We start from the raw sequence: 16432 nt of genomic DNA, 5'->3' as shown, positions 1-16432 counted from the left end.
CCACCATGTAACTTATAGGGCAGGAACAGCACAGTTTTCAAAACGTGTTTTTCAGCCCGAAATAAACGCGTTTTCTCAGCCCTTGGAATCGCAGTGTAACTGCCTGGCTCAGAAGAGCCCACAGAGTCAGCCCTTAACCCCAGTGATCAGAAATTGTCAAAACGTGTTTTTCAGCAGAAATAAACACGTTTTGGCAACTTTGGTCAAATCCATGTAACTTATAGGGCAGGAACAGCACAGTTTTCAAAACGTGTTTTTCAGACCGAAATAAACACGTTTTCTCAGCCCTTAGAATCGCAATGTAACTGCCTGGCTCAGAAAGCCCACAGAGTCAGCCCTTAACCCCAGTGATCAGAAATTGTCAAAACGTGTTTTTCAGCAGAAATAAACACGTTTTGGCAACTTTGGTCAAACCCATGTAACTTATAGGGCAGGAACAGCACAGTTTTCAAAACGTGTTTTTCAGCCCGAAATAAACGCGTTTTCTCAGCCCTTGGAATCGCAGTGTAACTGCCTGCCTCAGAAGAGCCCACAGAGTCAGCCCTTAACCCCAGTGATCAGAAATTGTCAAAACGTGTTTTTCAGCAGAAATAAACACGTTTTGGCAACTTTGGTCACCACCATGTAACTTATAGGGCAGGAACAGCACAGTTTTCAAAACGTGTTTTTCAGCCCGAAATAAACGCGTTTTCTCAGCCCTTGGAATCGCAGTGTAACTGCCTGGCTCAGAAGAGCCCACAGAGTCAGCCCTTAACCCCAGTGATCAGAAATTGTCAAAACGTGTTTTTCAGCAGAAATAAACACGTTTTGGCAACTTTGGTCAAACCCATGTAACTTATAGGGCAGGAACAGCACAGTTTTCAAAACGTGTTTTTCAGCCCGAAATAAACGCGTTTTCTCAGCCCTTGGAATCGCAGTGTAACTGCCTGGCTCAGAAGAGCCCACAGAGTCAGCCCTTAACCCCAGTGATCAGAAAATGTCAAAACGTGTTTTTCAGCAGAAATAAACACGTTTTGGCAACTTTGGTCACCACCATGTAACTTATAGGGCAGGAACAGCACAGTTTTCAAAACGTGTTTTTCAGCCCGAAATAAACGCGTTTTCTCAGCCCTTGGAATCGCAGTGTAACTGCCTGGCTCAGAAGAGCCCACAGAGTCAGCCCTTAACCCCAGTGATCAGAAATTGTCAAAACGTGTTTTTCAGCAGAAATAAACACGTTTTGGCAACTTTGGTCACCACCATGTAACTTATAGGGCAGGAACAGCACAGTTTTCAAAACGTGTTTTTCAGCCCGAAATAAACACGTTTTCTCAGCCCTTAGAATCGCAGTGTAACTGCCTGGCTCAGAAGAGCCCACAGAGTCAGCCCTTAACCCCAGTGATCAGAAATTGTCAAAACGTGTTTTTCAGCAGAAATAAACATGTTTTGGCAACTTTGGTCAAACCCATGTAACTTATAGGGCAGGAACAGCACAGTTTTCAAAACGTGTTTTTCAGCCCGAAATAAACGCGTTTTCTCAGCCCTTGGAATCGCAGTGTAACTGCCTGCCTCAGAAGAGCCCACAGAGTCAGCCCTTAACCCCAGTGATCAGAAATTGTCAAAACGTGTTTTTCAGCAGAAATAAACACGTTTTGGCAACTTTGGTCACCACCATGTAACTTATAGGGCAGGAACAGCACAGTTTTCAAAACGTGTTTTTCAGCACGAAATAAACACGTTTTCTCAGCACTTAGAATCGCAGTGTAACTGCCTGGCTCAGAAGAGCCCACAGAGTCAGCCCTTAACCCCAGTGATCAGAAATTGTCAAAACGTGTTTTTCAGCAGAAATAAACACGTTTTGGCAACTTTGGTCAAATCCATGTAACTTATAGGGCAGGAACAGCACAGTTTTCAAAACGTGTTTTTCAGCCCGAAATAAACGCGTTTTCTCAGCCCTTGGAATCGCAGTGTAACTGCCTGGCTCAGAAGAGCCCACAGAGTCAGCCCTTAACCCCAGTGATCAGAAATTGTCTAAACGTGTTTTTCAGCAGAAATAAACACGTTTTGGCAACTTTGGTCACCACCATGTAACTTATAGGACAGGAACAGCACAGTTTTCAAAACGTGTTTTTCAGCCCGAAATAAACGCGTTTTCTCAGCCCTTGGAATCGCAGTGTAACTGCCTGGCTCAGAAGAGCACACTGAGTCACCCCTTAACCCCAGTGATCAGAAATTGTCAAAACGTGTTTTTCAGCAGAAATAAACACGTTTTGGCAACTTTGGTCACCACCATGTAACTTATAGGGCAGGAACAGCACAGTTTTCAAAACGTGTTTTTCAGCCCGAAATAAACGCGTTTTCTCAGCCCTTGGAATCGCAGTGTAACTGCCTGGCTCAGAAGAGCCCACAGAGTCAGCCCTTAACCCCAGTGATCAGAAATTGTCAAAACGTGTTTTTCAGCAGAAATAAACACGTTTTGGCAACTTTGGTCAAATCCATGTAACTTATAGGGCAGGAACAGCACAGTTTTCAAAACGTGTTTTTCAGCCCGAAATAAACGCGTTTTCTCAGCCCTTGGAATCGCAGTGTAACTGCCTGGCTCAGAAGAGCCCACAGAGTCAGCCCTTAACCCCAGTGATCAGAAATTGTCTAAACGTGTTTTTCAGCAGAAATAAACACGTTTTGGCAACTTTGGTCACCACCATGTAACTTATAGGGCAGGAACAGCACAGTTTTCAAAACGTGTTTTTCAGCCCGAAATAAACGCGTTTTCTCAGCCCTTGGAATCGCAGTGTAACTGCCTGGCTCAGAAGAGCACACTGAGTCACCCCTTAACCCCAGTGATCAGAAATTGTCAAAACGTGTTTTTCAGCAGAAATAAACACGTTTTGGCAACTTTGGTCACCACCATGTAACTTATAGGGCAGGAACAGCACAGTTTTCAAAACGTGTTTTTCAGCCCGAAATAAACGCGTTTTCTCAGCCCTTGGAATCGCAGTGTAACTGCCTGGCTCAGAAGAGCCCACAGAGTCAGCCCTTAACCCCAGTGATCAGAAATTGTCAAAACGTGTTTTTCAGCAGAAATAAACATGTTTTGGCAACTTTGGTCAAACCCATGTAACTTATAGGGCAGGAACAGCACAGTTTTCAAAACGTGTTTTTCAGCCCGAAATAAACGCGTTTTCTCAGCCCTTGGAATCGCAGTGTAACTGCCTGCCTCAGAAGAGCCCACAGAGTCAGCCCTTAACCCCAGTGATCAGAAATTGTCAAAACGTGTTTTTCAGCAGAAATAAACACGTTTTGGCAACTTTGGTCACCACCATGTAACTTATAGGGCAGGAACAGCACAGTTTTCAAAACGTGTTTTTCAGCACGAAATAAACACGTTTTCTCAGCACTTAGAATCGCAGTGTAACTGCCTGGCTCAGAAGAGCCCACAGAGTCAGCCCTTAACCCCAGTGATCAGAAATTGTCAAAACGTGTTTTTCAGCAGAAATAAACACGTTTTGGCAACTTTGGTCAAATCCATGTAACTTATAGGGCAGGAACAGCACAGTTTTCAAAACGTGTTTTTCAGCCCGAAATAAACGCGTTTTCTCAGCCCTTGGAATCGCAGTGTAACTGCCTGGCTCAGAAGAGCCCACAGAGTCAGCCCTTAACCCCAGTGATCAGAAATTGTCTAAACGTGTTTTTCAGCAGAAATAAACACGTTTTGGCAACTTTGGTCACCACCATGTAACTTATAGGGCAGGAACAGCACAGTTTTCAAAACGTGTTTTTCAGCCCGAAATAAACGCGTTTTCTCAGCCCTTGGAATCGCAGTGTAACTGCCTGGCTCAGAAGAGCACACTGAGTCACCCCTTAACCCCAGTGATCAGAAATTGTCAAAACGTGTTTTTCAGCAGAAATAAACACGTTTTGGCAACCTTGGTCACCACCATGTAACTTATAGGGCAGGAACAGCACAGTTTTCAAAACGTGTTTTTCAGCCCGAAATAAACGCGTTTTCTCAGCCCTTGGAATCGCAGTGTAACTGCCTGGCTCAGAAGAGCCCACAGAGTCAGCCCTTAACCCCAGTGATCAGAAATTGTCAAAACGTGTTTTTCAGCAGAAATAAACACGTTTTGGCAACTTTGGTCACCACCATGTAACTTATAGGGCAGGAACAGCACAGTTTTCAAAACGTGTTTTTCAGCCCGAAATAAATGCGTTTTCTCAGCCCTTGGAATCGCAGTGTAACTGCCTGGCTCAGAAGAGCCCACAGAGTCAGCCCTTAACCCCAGTGATCAGAAATTGTCAAAACGTGTTTTTCAGCAGAAATAAACACGTTTTGGCAACTTTGGTCACCACCATGTAACTTATAGGGCAAGAACAGCACAGTTTTCAAAACGTGTTTTTCAGCCCGAAATAAACGCGTTTTCTCAGCCCTTGGAATCGCAGTGTAACTGCCTGGCTCAGAAGAGCCCACAGAGTCAGCCCTTAACCCCAGTGATCAGAAATTGTCAAAACGTGTTTTTCAGCAGAAATAAACACGTTTTGGCAACTTTGGTCAAACCCATGTAACTTATAGGGCAGGAACAGCACAGTTTTCAAAACGTGTTTTTCAGCCCGAAATAAGCACGTTTTCTTAGCCCTTAGAATCGCAGTGTAACTGCCTGGCTCAGAAGAGCCCACAGAGTCAGCCCTTAACCCCAGTGATCAGAAATTGACAAAACGTGTTTTTCAGCAGAAATAAACACGTTTTGGCAACTTTGGTCACCACCATGTAACTTATAGGGCAGGAACAGCACAGTTTTCAAAACGTGTTTTTCAGCCCGAAATGAACGCGTTTTCTCAGCCCTTGGAATCGCAGTGTAACTGCCTGGCTCAGAAGAGCCCACAGAGTCAGCCCTTAACCCCAGTGATCAGAAATTGTCAAAACGTGTTTTTCAGCAGAAATAAACACGTTTTGGCAACTTTGGTCACCACCATGTAACTTATAGGGCAGGAACAGCACAGTTTTCAAAACGTGTTTTTCAGCACGAAATAAACGCGTTTTCTCAGCCCTTGGAATCGCAGTGTAACTGCCTGGCTCAGAAGAGCCCACAGAGTCAGCCCTTAACCCCAGTGATCAGAAATTGTCAAAACGTGTTTTTCAGCAGAAATAAACACGTTTTGGCAACTTTGGTCACCACCATTTAACTTATAGGGCAGGAACAGCACAGTTTTCAAAACGTGTTTTTCAGACCGAAATAAACGCGTTTTCTCAGCCCTTAGAATCGCAATGTAACTGCCTGGCTCAGAAGAGCCCACAGAGTCAGCCCTTAACCCCAGTGATCAGAAATTGTCAAAACGTGTTTTTCAGCAGAAATAAACACGTTTTGGCAACTTTGGTCAAATCCATGTAACTTATAGGGCAGGAACAGCACAGTTTTCAAAACGTGTTTTTCAGCCCGAAATAAACGCGTTTTCTCAGCCCTTGGAATCGCAGTGTAACTGCCTGGCTCAGAAGAGCCCACAGAGTCAGCCCTTAACCCCAGTGATCAGAAATTGTCTAAACGTGTTTTTCAGCAGAAATAAACACGTTTTGGCAACTTTGGTCACCACCATGTAACTTATAGAGCAGGAACAGCACAGTTTTCAAAACGTGTTTTTCAGCCCGAAATAAACGCGTTTTCTCAGCCCTTGGAATCGCAGTGTAACTGCCTGGCTCAGAAGAGCACACTGAGTCACCCCTTAACCCCAGTGATCAGAAATTGTCAAAACGTGTTTTTCAGCAGAAATAAACACGTTTTGGCAACTTTGGTCACCACCATGTAACTTATAGGGCAGGAACAGCACAGTTTTCAAAACGTGTTTTTCAGCCCGAAATAAACGCGTTTTCTCAGCCCTTGGAATCGCAGTGTAACTGCCTGGCTCAGAAGAGCCCACAGAGTCAGCCCTTAACCCCAGTGATCAGAAATTGTCAAAACGTGTTTTTCAGCAGAAATAAACACGTTTTGGCAACTTTGGTCACCACCATGTAACTTATAGGGCAGGAACAGCACAGTTTTCAAAACGTGTTTTTCAGCCCGAAATAAACGCGTTTTCTCAGCCCTTGGAATCGCAGTGTAACTGCCTGGCTCAGAAGAGCCCACAGAGTCAGCCCTTAACCCCAGTGATCAGAAATTGTCAAAACGTGTTTTTCAGCAGAAATAAACACGTTTTGGCAACTTTGGTCACCACCATGTAACTTATAGGGCAAGAACAGCACAGTTTTCAAAATGTGTTTTTCAGCCCGAAATAAACGCGTTTTCTCAGCCCTTGGAATCGCAGTGTAACTGCCTGGCTCAGAAGAGCCCACAGAGTCAGCCCTTAACCCCAGTGATCAGAAATTGTCAAAACGTGTTTTTCAGCAGAAATAAACACGTTTTGGCAACTTTGGTCAAACCCATGTAACTTATAGGGCAGGAACAGCACAGTTTTCAAAACGTGTTTTTCAGCCCGAAATAAACGCGTTTTCTCAGCCCTTGGAATCGCAGTGTAACTGCCTGGCTCAGAAGAGCCCACAGAGTCAGCCCTTAACCCCAGTGATCAGAAATTGTCAAAACGTGTTTTTCAGCAGAAATAAACACGTTTTGGCAACTTTGGTCACCACCATGTAACTTATAGGGCAGGAACAGCACAGTTTTCAAAACGTGTTTTTCAGCCCGAAATAAACGCGTTTTCTCAGCCCTTGGAATCGCAGTGTAACTGCCTGGCTCAGAAGAGCCCACAGAGTCAGCCCTTAACCCCAGTGATCAGAAATTGTCAAAACGTGTTTTTCAGCAGAAATAAACACGTTTTGGCAACTTTGGTCAAACCCATGTAACTTATAGGGCAGGAACAGCACAGTTTTCAAAACGTGTTTTTCAGCCCGAAATAAACGCGTTTTCTCAGCCCTTGGAATCGCAGTGTAACTGCCTGGCTCAGAAGAGCCCACAGAGTCAGCCCTTAACCCCAGTGATCAGAAATTGTCAAAACGTGTTTTTCAGCAGAAATAAACACGTTTTGGCAACTTTGGTCACCACCATGTAACTTATAGAGCAGGAACAGCACAGTTTTCAAAACGTGTTTTTCAGCCCGAAATAAACGCGTTTTCTCAGCCCTTGGAATCGCAGTGTAACTGCCTGGCTCAGAAGAGCCCACAGAGTCAGCCCTTAACCCCAGTGATCAGAAATTGTCAAAACGTGTTTTTCAGCAGAAATAAACACGTTTTGGCAACTTTGGTCACCACCATGTAACTTATAGGGCAGGAACAGCACAGTTTTCAAAACGTGTTTTTCAGACCGAAATAAACACGTTTTCTCAGCCCTTAGAATCGCAATGTAACTGCCTGGCTCAGAAGAGCCCACAGAGTCAGCCCTTAACCCCAGTGATCATAAATTGTCAAAACGTGTTTTTCAGCAGAAATAAACACGTTTTGGCAACTTTGGTCAAACCCATGTAACTTATAGGACAGGAACAGCACAGTTTTCAAAACGTGTTTTTCAGCCCGAAATAAACGCGCTTTCTCAGCCCTTGGAATCGCAGTGTAACTGCCTGGCTCAGAAGAGCCCACAGATTCAGCCCTTAACCCCAGTGATCAGAAAATGTCAAAACGTGTTTTTCAGCAGAAATAAACACGTTTTGGCAACTTTGGTCACCACCATGTAACTTATAGGGCAGGAACAGCACAGTTTTCAAAACGTGTTTTTCAGCCCGAAATAAACGCGTTTTCTCAGCCCTTGGAATCGCAGTGTAACTGCCTGGCTCAGAAGAGCCCACAGAGTCAGCCCTTAACCCCAGTGATCAGAAATTGTCAAAACGTGTTTTTCAGCAGAAATAAACACGTTTTGGCAACTTTGGTCACCACCATGTAACTTATAGGGCAGGAACAGCACAGTTTTCAAAACGTGTTTTTCAGCCCGAAATAAACGCGTTTTCTCAGCCCTTGGAATCGCAGTGTAACTGCCTGGCTCAGAAGAGCCCACAGAGTCAGCCCTTAACCCCAGTGATCAGAAATTGTCAAAACGTGTTTTTCAGCAGAAATAAACACGTTTTGGCAACTTTGGTCAAACCCATGTAACTTATAGGGCAGGAACAGCACAGTTTTCAAAACGTGTTTTTCAGCCCGAAATAAACGCGTTTTCTCAGCCCTTGGAATCGCAGTGTAACTGCCTGCCTCAGAAGAGCCCACAGAGTCAGCCCTTAACCCCAGTGATCAGAAATTGTCAAAACGTGTTTTTCAGCAGAAATAAACACGTTTTGGCAACTTTGGTCACCACCATGTAACTTATAGGGCAGGAACAGCACAGTTTTCAAAACGTGTTTTTCAGCACGAAATAAACACGTTTTCTCAGCACTTAGAATCGCAGTGTAACTGCCTGGCTCAGAAGAGCACACTGAGTCACCCCTTAACCCCAGTGATCAGAAATTGTCAAAACGTGTTTTTCAGCAGAAATAAACACGTTTTGGCAACTTTGGTCACCACCATGTAACTTATAGGGCAGGAACAGCACCGTTTTCAAAACGTGTTTTTCAGCCCGAAATAAACGCGTTTTCTCAGCCCTTGGAATCGCAGTGTAACTGCCTGGCTCAGAAGAGCCCACAGAGTCAGCCCTTAACCCCAGTGATCAGAAATTGTCAAAACGTGTTTTTCAGCAGAAATAAACACGTTTTGGCAACTTTGGTCACCACCATGTAACTTATAGGGCAGGAACAGCACAGTTTTCAAAACGTGTTTTTCAGCCCGAAATAAACGCGTTTTCTCAGCCCTTGGAATCGCAGTGTAACTGCCTGGCTCAGAAGAGCCCACAGAGTCAGCCCTTAACCCCAGTGATCAGAAATTGTCTAAACGTGTTTTTCAGCAGAAATAAACACGTTTTGGCAACTTTGGTCACCACCATGTAACTTATAGGGCAAGAACAGCACAGTTTTCAAAACGTGTTTTTCAGCCCGAAATAAACGCGTTTTCTCAGCCCTTGGAATCGCAGTGTAACTGCCTGGCTCAGAAGAGCCCACAGAGTCAGCCCTTAACCCCAGTGATCAGAAATTGTCAAAACGTGTTTTTCAGCAGAAATAAACACGTTTTGGCAACTTTGGTCAAACCCATGTAACTTATAGGGCAGGAACAGCACAGTTTTCAAAACGTGTTTTTCAGCCCGAAATAAACGCGTTTTCTCAGCCCTTGGAATCGCAGTGTAACTGCCTGGCTCAGAAGAGCCCACAGAGTCAGCCCTTAACCCCAGTGATCAGAAATTGTCAAAACGTGTTTTTCAGCAGAAATAAACACGTTTTGGCAACTTTGGTCACCACCATGTAACTTATAGGGCAGGAACAGCACAGTTTTCAAAACGTGTTTTTCAGCCCGAAATAAACGCGTTTTCTCAGCCCTTGGAATCGCAGTGTAACTGCCTGGCTCAGAAGAGCCCACAGAGTCAGCCCTTAACCCCAGTGATCAGAAATTGTCAAAACGTGTTTTTCAGCAGAAATAAACACGTTTTGGCAACTTTGGTCACCACCATGTAACTTATAGGGCAGGAACAGCACAGTTTTCAAAACGTGTTTTTCAGCACGAAATAAACACGTTTTCTCAGCACTTAGAATCGCAGTGTAACTGCCTGGCTCAGAAGAGCCCACAGAGTCAGCCCTTAACCCCAGTGATCAGAAATTGTCAAAACGTGTTTTTCAGCAGAAATAAACACGTTTTGGCAACTTTGGTCACCACCATGTAACTTATAGGGCAGGAACAGCACAGTTTTCAAAACGTGTTTTTCAGACCGAAATAAACACGTTTTCTCAGCCCTTAGAATCGCAATGTAACTGCCTGGCTCAGAAGAGCCCACAGAGTCAGCCCTTAACCCCAGTGATCATAAATTGTCAAAACGTGTTTTTCAGCAGAAATAAACACGTTTTGGCAACTTTGGTCAAACCCATGTAACTTATAGGACAGGAACAGCACAGTTTTCAAAACGTGTTTTTCAGCCCGAAATAAACGCGTTTTCTCAGCCCTTGGAATCGCAGTGTAACTGCCTGGCTCAGAAGAGCCCACAGATTCAGACCTTAACCCCAGTGATCAGAAAATGTCAAAACGTGTTTTTCAGCAGAAATAAACACGTTTTGGCAACTTTGGTCACCACCATGTAACTTATAGGGCAGGAACAGCACAGTTTTCAAAACGTGTTTTTCAGCCCGAAATAAACGCGTTTTCTCAGCCCTTGGAATCGCAGTGTAACTGCCTGGCTCAGAAGAGCCCACAGAGTCAGCCCTTAACCCCAGTGATCAGAAATTGTCAAAACGTGTTTTTCAGCAGAAATAAACACGTTTTGGCAACTTTGGTCAAATCCATGTAACTTATAGGGCAGGAACAGCACAGTTTTCAAAACGTGTTTTTCAGACCGAAATAAACACGTTTTCTCAGCCCTTAGAATCGCAATGTAACTGCCTGGCTCAGAAAGCCCACAGAGTCAGCCCTTAACCCCAGTGATCAGAAATTGTCAAAACGTGTTTTTCAGCAGAAATAAACACGTTTTGGCAACTTTGGTCAAACCCATGTAACTTATAGGGCAGGAACAGCACAGTTTTCAAAACGTGTTTTTCAGACCGAAATAAACACGTTTTCTCAGCCCTTAGAATCGCAATGTAACTGCCTGGCTCAGAAAGCCCACAGAGTCAGCCCTTAACCCCAGTGATCAGAAATTGTCAAAACGTGTTTTTCAGCAGAAATAAACACGTTTTGGCAACTTTGGTCAAACCCATGTAACTTATAGGGCAGGAACAGCACAGTTTTCAAAACGTGTTTTTCAGCCCGAAATAAACGCGTTTTCTCAGCCCTTGGAATCGCAGTGTAACTGCCTGCCTCAGAAGAGCCCACAGAGTCAGCCCTTAACCCCAGTGATCAGAAATTGTCAAAACGTGTTTTTCAGCAGAAATAAACACGTTTTGGCAACTTTGGTCACCACCATTTAACTTATAGGGCAGGAACAGCACAGTTTTCAAAACGTGTTTTTCAGACCGAAATAAACGCGTTTTCTCAGCCCTTAGAATCGCAATGTAACTGCCTGGCTCAGAAGAGCCCACAGAGTCAGCCCTTAACCCCAGTGATCAGAAATTGTCAAAACGTGTTTTTCAGCAGAAATAAACACGTTTTGGCAACTTTGGTCAAATCCATGTAACTTATAGGGCAGGAACAGCACAGTTTTCAAAACGTGTTTTTCAGCCCGAAATAAACGCGTTTTCTCAGCCCTTGGAATCGCAGTGTAACTGCCTGGCTCAGAAGAGCCCACAGAGTCAGCCCTTAACCCCAGTGATCAGAAATTGTCTAAACGTGTTTTTCAGCAGAAATAAACACGTTTTGGCAACTTTGGTCACCACCATGTAACTTATAGAGCAGGAACAGCACAGTTTTCAAAACGTGTTTTTCAGCCCGAAATAAACGCGTTTTCTCAGCCCTTGGAATCGCAGTGTAACTGCCTGGCTCAGAAGAGCACACTGAGTCACCCCTTAACCCCAGTGATCAGAAATTGTCAAAACGTGTTTTTCAGCAGAAATAAACACGTTTTGGCAACTTTGGTCACCACCATGTAACTTATAGGGCAGGAACAGCACAGTTTTCAAAACGTGTTTTTCAGCCCGAAATAAACGCGTTTTCTCAGCCCTTGGAATCGCAGTGTAACTGCCTGGCTCAGAAGAGCCCACAGAGTCAGCCCTTAACCCCAGTGATCAGAAATTGTCAAAACGTGTTTTTCAGCAGAAATAAACACGTTTTGGCAACTTTGGTCACCACCATGTAACTTATAGGGCAGGAACAGCACAGTTTTCAAAACGTGTTTTTCAGCCCGAAATAAACGCGTTTTCTCAGCCCTTGGAATCGCAGTGTAACTGCCTGGCTCAGAAGAGCCCACAGAGTCAGCCCTTAACCCCAGTGATCAGAAATTGTCAAAACGTGTTTTTCAGCAGAAATAAACACGTTTTGGCAACTTTGGTCACCACCATGTAACTTATAGGGCAAGAACAGCACAGTTTTCAAAATGTGTTTTTCAGCCCGAAATAAACGCGTTTTCTCAGCCCTTGGAATCGCAGTGTAACTGCCTGGCTCAGAAGAGCCCACAGAGTCAGCCCTTAACCCCAGTGATCAGAAATTGTCAAAACGTGTTTTTCAGCAGAAATAAACACGTTTTGGCAACTTTGGTCAAACCCATGTAACTTATAGGGCAGGAACAGCACAGTTTTCAAAACGTGTTTTTCAGCCCGAAATAAACGCGTTTTCTCAGCCCTTGGAATCGCAGTGTAACTGCCTGGCTCAGAAGAGCCCACAGAGTCAGCCCTTAACCCCAGTGATCAGAAATTGTCAAAACGTGTTTTTCAGCAGAAATAAACACGTTTTGGCAACTTTGGTCACCACCATGTAACTTATAGGGCAGGAACAGCACAGTTTTCAAAACGTGTTTTTCAGCCCGAAATAAACGCGTTTTCTCAGCCCTTGGAATCGCAGTGTAACTGCCTGGCTCAGAAGAGCCCACAGAGTCAGCCCTTAACCCCAGTGATCAGAAATTGTCAAAACGTGTTTTTCAGCAGAAATAAACACGTTTTGGCAACTTTGGTCAAACCCATGTAACTTATAGGGCAGGAACAGCACAGTTTTCAAAACGTGTTTTTCAGCCCGAAATAAACGCGTTTTCTCAGCCCTTGGAATCGCAGTGTAACTGCCTGGCTCAGAAGAGCCCACAGAGTCAGCCCTTAACCCCAGTGATCAGAAATTGTCAAAACGTGTTTTTCAGCAGAAATAAACACGTTTTGGCAACTTTGGTCACCACCATGTAACTTATAGAGCAGGAACAGCACAGTTTTCAAAACGTGTTTTTCAGCCCGAAATAAACGCGTTTTCTCAGCCCTTGGAATCGCAGTGTAACTGCCTGGCTCAGAAGAGCCCACAGAGTCAGCCCTTAACCCCAGTGATCAGAAATTGTCAAAACGTGTTTTTCAGCAGAAATAAACACGTTTTGGCAACTTTGGTCACCACCATGTAACTTATAGGGCAGGAACAGCACAGTTTTCAAAACGTGTTTTTCAGACCGAAATAAACACGTTTTCTCAGCCCTTAGAATCGCAGTGTAACTGCCTGGCTCAGAAGAGCCCACAGATTCAGCCCTTAACCCCAGTGATCAGAAAATGTCAAAACGTGTTTTTCAGCAGAAATAAACACGTTTTGGCAACTTTGGTCACCACCATGTAACTTATAGGGCAGGAACAGCACAGTTTTCAAAACGTGTTTTTCAGCCCGAAATAAACGCGTTTTCTCAGCCCTTGGAATCGCAGTGTAACTGCCTGGCTCAGAAGAGCCCACAGAGTCAGCCCTTAACCCCAGTGATCAGAAATTGTCAAAACGTGTTTTTCAGCAGAAATAAACACGTTTTGGCAACTTTGGTCACCACCATGTAACTTATAGGGCAGGAACAGCACAGTTTTCAAAACGTGTTTTTCAGCCCGAAATAAACGCGTTTTCTCAGCCCTTGGAATCGCAGTGTAACTGCCTGGCTCAGAAGAGCCCACAGAGTCAGCCCTTAACCCCAGTGATCAGAAATTGTCAAAACGTGTTTTTCAGCAGAAATAAACACGTTTTGGCAACTTTGGTCAAACCCATGTAACTTATAGGGCAGGAACAGCACAGTTTTCAAAACGTGTTTTTCAGCCCGAAATAAACGCGTTTTCTCAGCCCTTGGAATCGCAGTGTAACTGCCTGCCTCAGAAGAGCCCACAGAGTCAGCCCTTAACCCCAGTGATCAGAAATTGTCAAAACGTGTTTTTCAGCAGAAATAAACACGTTTTGGCAACTTTGGTCACCACCATGTAACTTATAGGGCAGGAACAGCACAGTTTTCAAAACGTGTTTTTCAGCACGAAATAAACACGTTTTCTCAGCACTTAGAATCGCAGTGTAACTGCCTGGCTCAGAAGAGCACACTGAGTCACCCCTTAACCCCAGTGATCAGAAATTGTCAAAACGTGTTTTTCAGCAGAAATAAACACGTTTTGGCAACTTTGGTCACCACCATGTAACTTATAGGGCAGGAACAGCACCGTTTTCAAAACGTGTTTTTCAGCCCGAAATAAACGCGTTTTCTCAGCCCTTGGAATCGCAGTGTAACTGCCTGGCTCAGAAGAGCCCACAGAGTCAGCCCTTAACCCCAGTGATCAGAAATTGTCAAAACGTGTTTTTCAGCAGAAATAAACACGTTTTGGCAACTTTGGTCACCACCATGTAACTTATAGGGCAGGAACAGCACAGTTTTCAAAACGTGTTTTTCAGCCCGAAATAAACGCGTTTTCTCAGCCCTTGGAATCGCAGTGTAACTGCCTGGCTCAGAAGAGCCCACAGAGTCAGCCCTTAACCCCAGTGATCAGAAATTGTCTAAACGTGTTTTTCAGCAGAGATAAACACGTTTTGGCAACTTTGGTCACCACCATGTAACTTATAGGGCAAGAACAGCACAGTTTTCAAAACGTGTTTTTCAGCCCGAAATAAACGCGTTTTCTCAGCCCTTGGAATCGCAGTGTAACTGCCTGGCTCAGAAGAGCCCACAGAGTCAGCCCTTAACCCCAGTGATCAGAAATTGTCAAAACGTGTTTTTCAGCAGAAATAAACACGTTTTGGCAACTTTGGTCAAACCCATGTAACTTATAGGGCAGGAACAGCACAGTTTTCAAAACGTGTTTTTCAGCCCGAAATAAACGCGTTTTCTCAGCCCTTGGAATCGCAGTGTAACTGCCTGGCTCAGAAGAGCCCACAGAGTCAGCCCTTAACCCCAGTGATCAGAAATTGTCAAAACGTGTTTTTCAGCAGAAATAAACACGTTTTGGCAACTTTGGTCACCACCATGTAACTTATAGGGCAGGAACAGCACAGTTTTCAAAACGTGTTTTTCAGCCCGAAATAAACGCGTTTTCTCAGCCCTTGGAATCGCAGTGTAACTGCCTGGCTCAGAAGAGCCCACAGAGTCAGCCCTTAACCCCAGTGATCAGAAATTGTCAAAACGTGTTTTTCAGCAGAAATAAACACGTTTTGGCAACTTTGGTCACCACCATGTAACTTATAGGGCAGGAACAGCACAGTTTTCAAAACGTGTTTTTCAGCACGAAATAAACACGTTTTCTCAGCACTTAGAATCGCAGTGTAACTGCCTGGCTCAGAAGAGCCCACAGAGTCAGCCCTTAACCCCAGTGATCAGAAATTGTCAAAACGTGTTTTTCAGCAGAAATAAACACGTTTTGGCAACTTTGGTCACCACCATGTAACTTATAGGGCAGGAACAGCACAGTTTTCAAAACGTGTTTTTCAGACCGAAATAAACACGTTTTCTCAGCCCTTAGAATCGCAATGTAACTGCCTGGCTCAGAAGAGCCCACAGAGTCAGCCCTTAACCCCAGTGATCATAAATTGTCAAAACGTGTTTTTCAGCAGAAATAAACACGTTTTGGCAACTTTGGTCAAACCCATGTAACTTATAGGACAGGAACAGCACAGTTTTCAAAACGTGTTTTTCAGCCCGAAATAAACGCGTTTTCTCAGCCCTTGGAATCGCAGTGTAACTGCCTGGCTCAGAAGAGCCCACAGATTCAGACCTTAACCCCAGTGATCAGAAAATGTCAAAACGTGTTTTTCAGCAGAAATAAACACGTTTTGGCAACTTTGGTCACCACCATGTAACTTATAGGGCAGGAACAGCACAGTTTTCAAAACGTGTTTTTCAGCCCGAAATAAACGCGTTTTCTCAGCCCTTGGAATCGCAGTGTAACTGCCTGGCTCAGAAGAGCCCACAGAGTCAGCCCTTAACCCCAGTGATCAGAAATTGTCAAAACGTGTTTTTCAGCAGAAATAAACACGTTTTGGCAACTTTGGTCAAATCCATGTAACTTATAGGGCAGGAACAGCACAGTTTTCAAAACGTGTTTTTCAGACCGAAATAAACACGTTTTCTCAGCCCTTAGAATCGCAATGTAACTGCCTGGCTCAGAAAGCCCACAGAGTCAGCCCTTAACCCCAGTGATCAGAAATTGTCAAAACGTGTTTTTCAGCAGAAATAAACACGTTTTGGCAACTTTGGTCAAACCCATGTAACTTATAGGGCAGGAACAGCACAGTTTTCAAAACGTGTTTTTCAGCCCGAAATAAACGCGTTTTCTCAGCCCTTGGAATCGCAGTGTAACTGCCTGCCTCAGAAGAGCCCACAGAGTCAGCCCTTAACCCCAGTGATCAGAAATTGTCAAAACGTGTTTTTCAGCAGAAATAAACACGTTTTGGCAACTTTGGTCACCACCATGTAACTTATAGGGCAGGAACAGCACAGTTTTCAAAACGTGTTTTTCAGCCCGAAATAAACGCGTTTTCTCAGCCCTTGGAATCGCAGTGTAACTGCCTGGCTCAGAAGAGCCCACAGAGTCAGCCCTTAACCCCAGTGATCAGAAATTGTCAAAA

This window comes from Atractosteus spatula, chromosome 7 (genome assembly GCF_055471065.1).
Source record: "Atractosteus spatula isolate fAtrSpa1 chromosome 7, fAtrSpa1.hap1, whole genome shotgun sequence".
NCBI classification, from domain to species: domain Eukaryota; kingdom Metazoa; phylum Chordata; class Actinopteri; order Semionotiformes; family Lepisosteidae; genus Atractosteus; species Atractosteus spatula.
Note: the sequence above shows the minus strand (reverse complement) of the source record.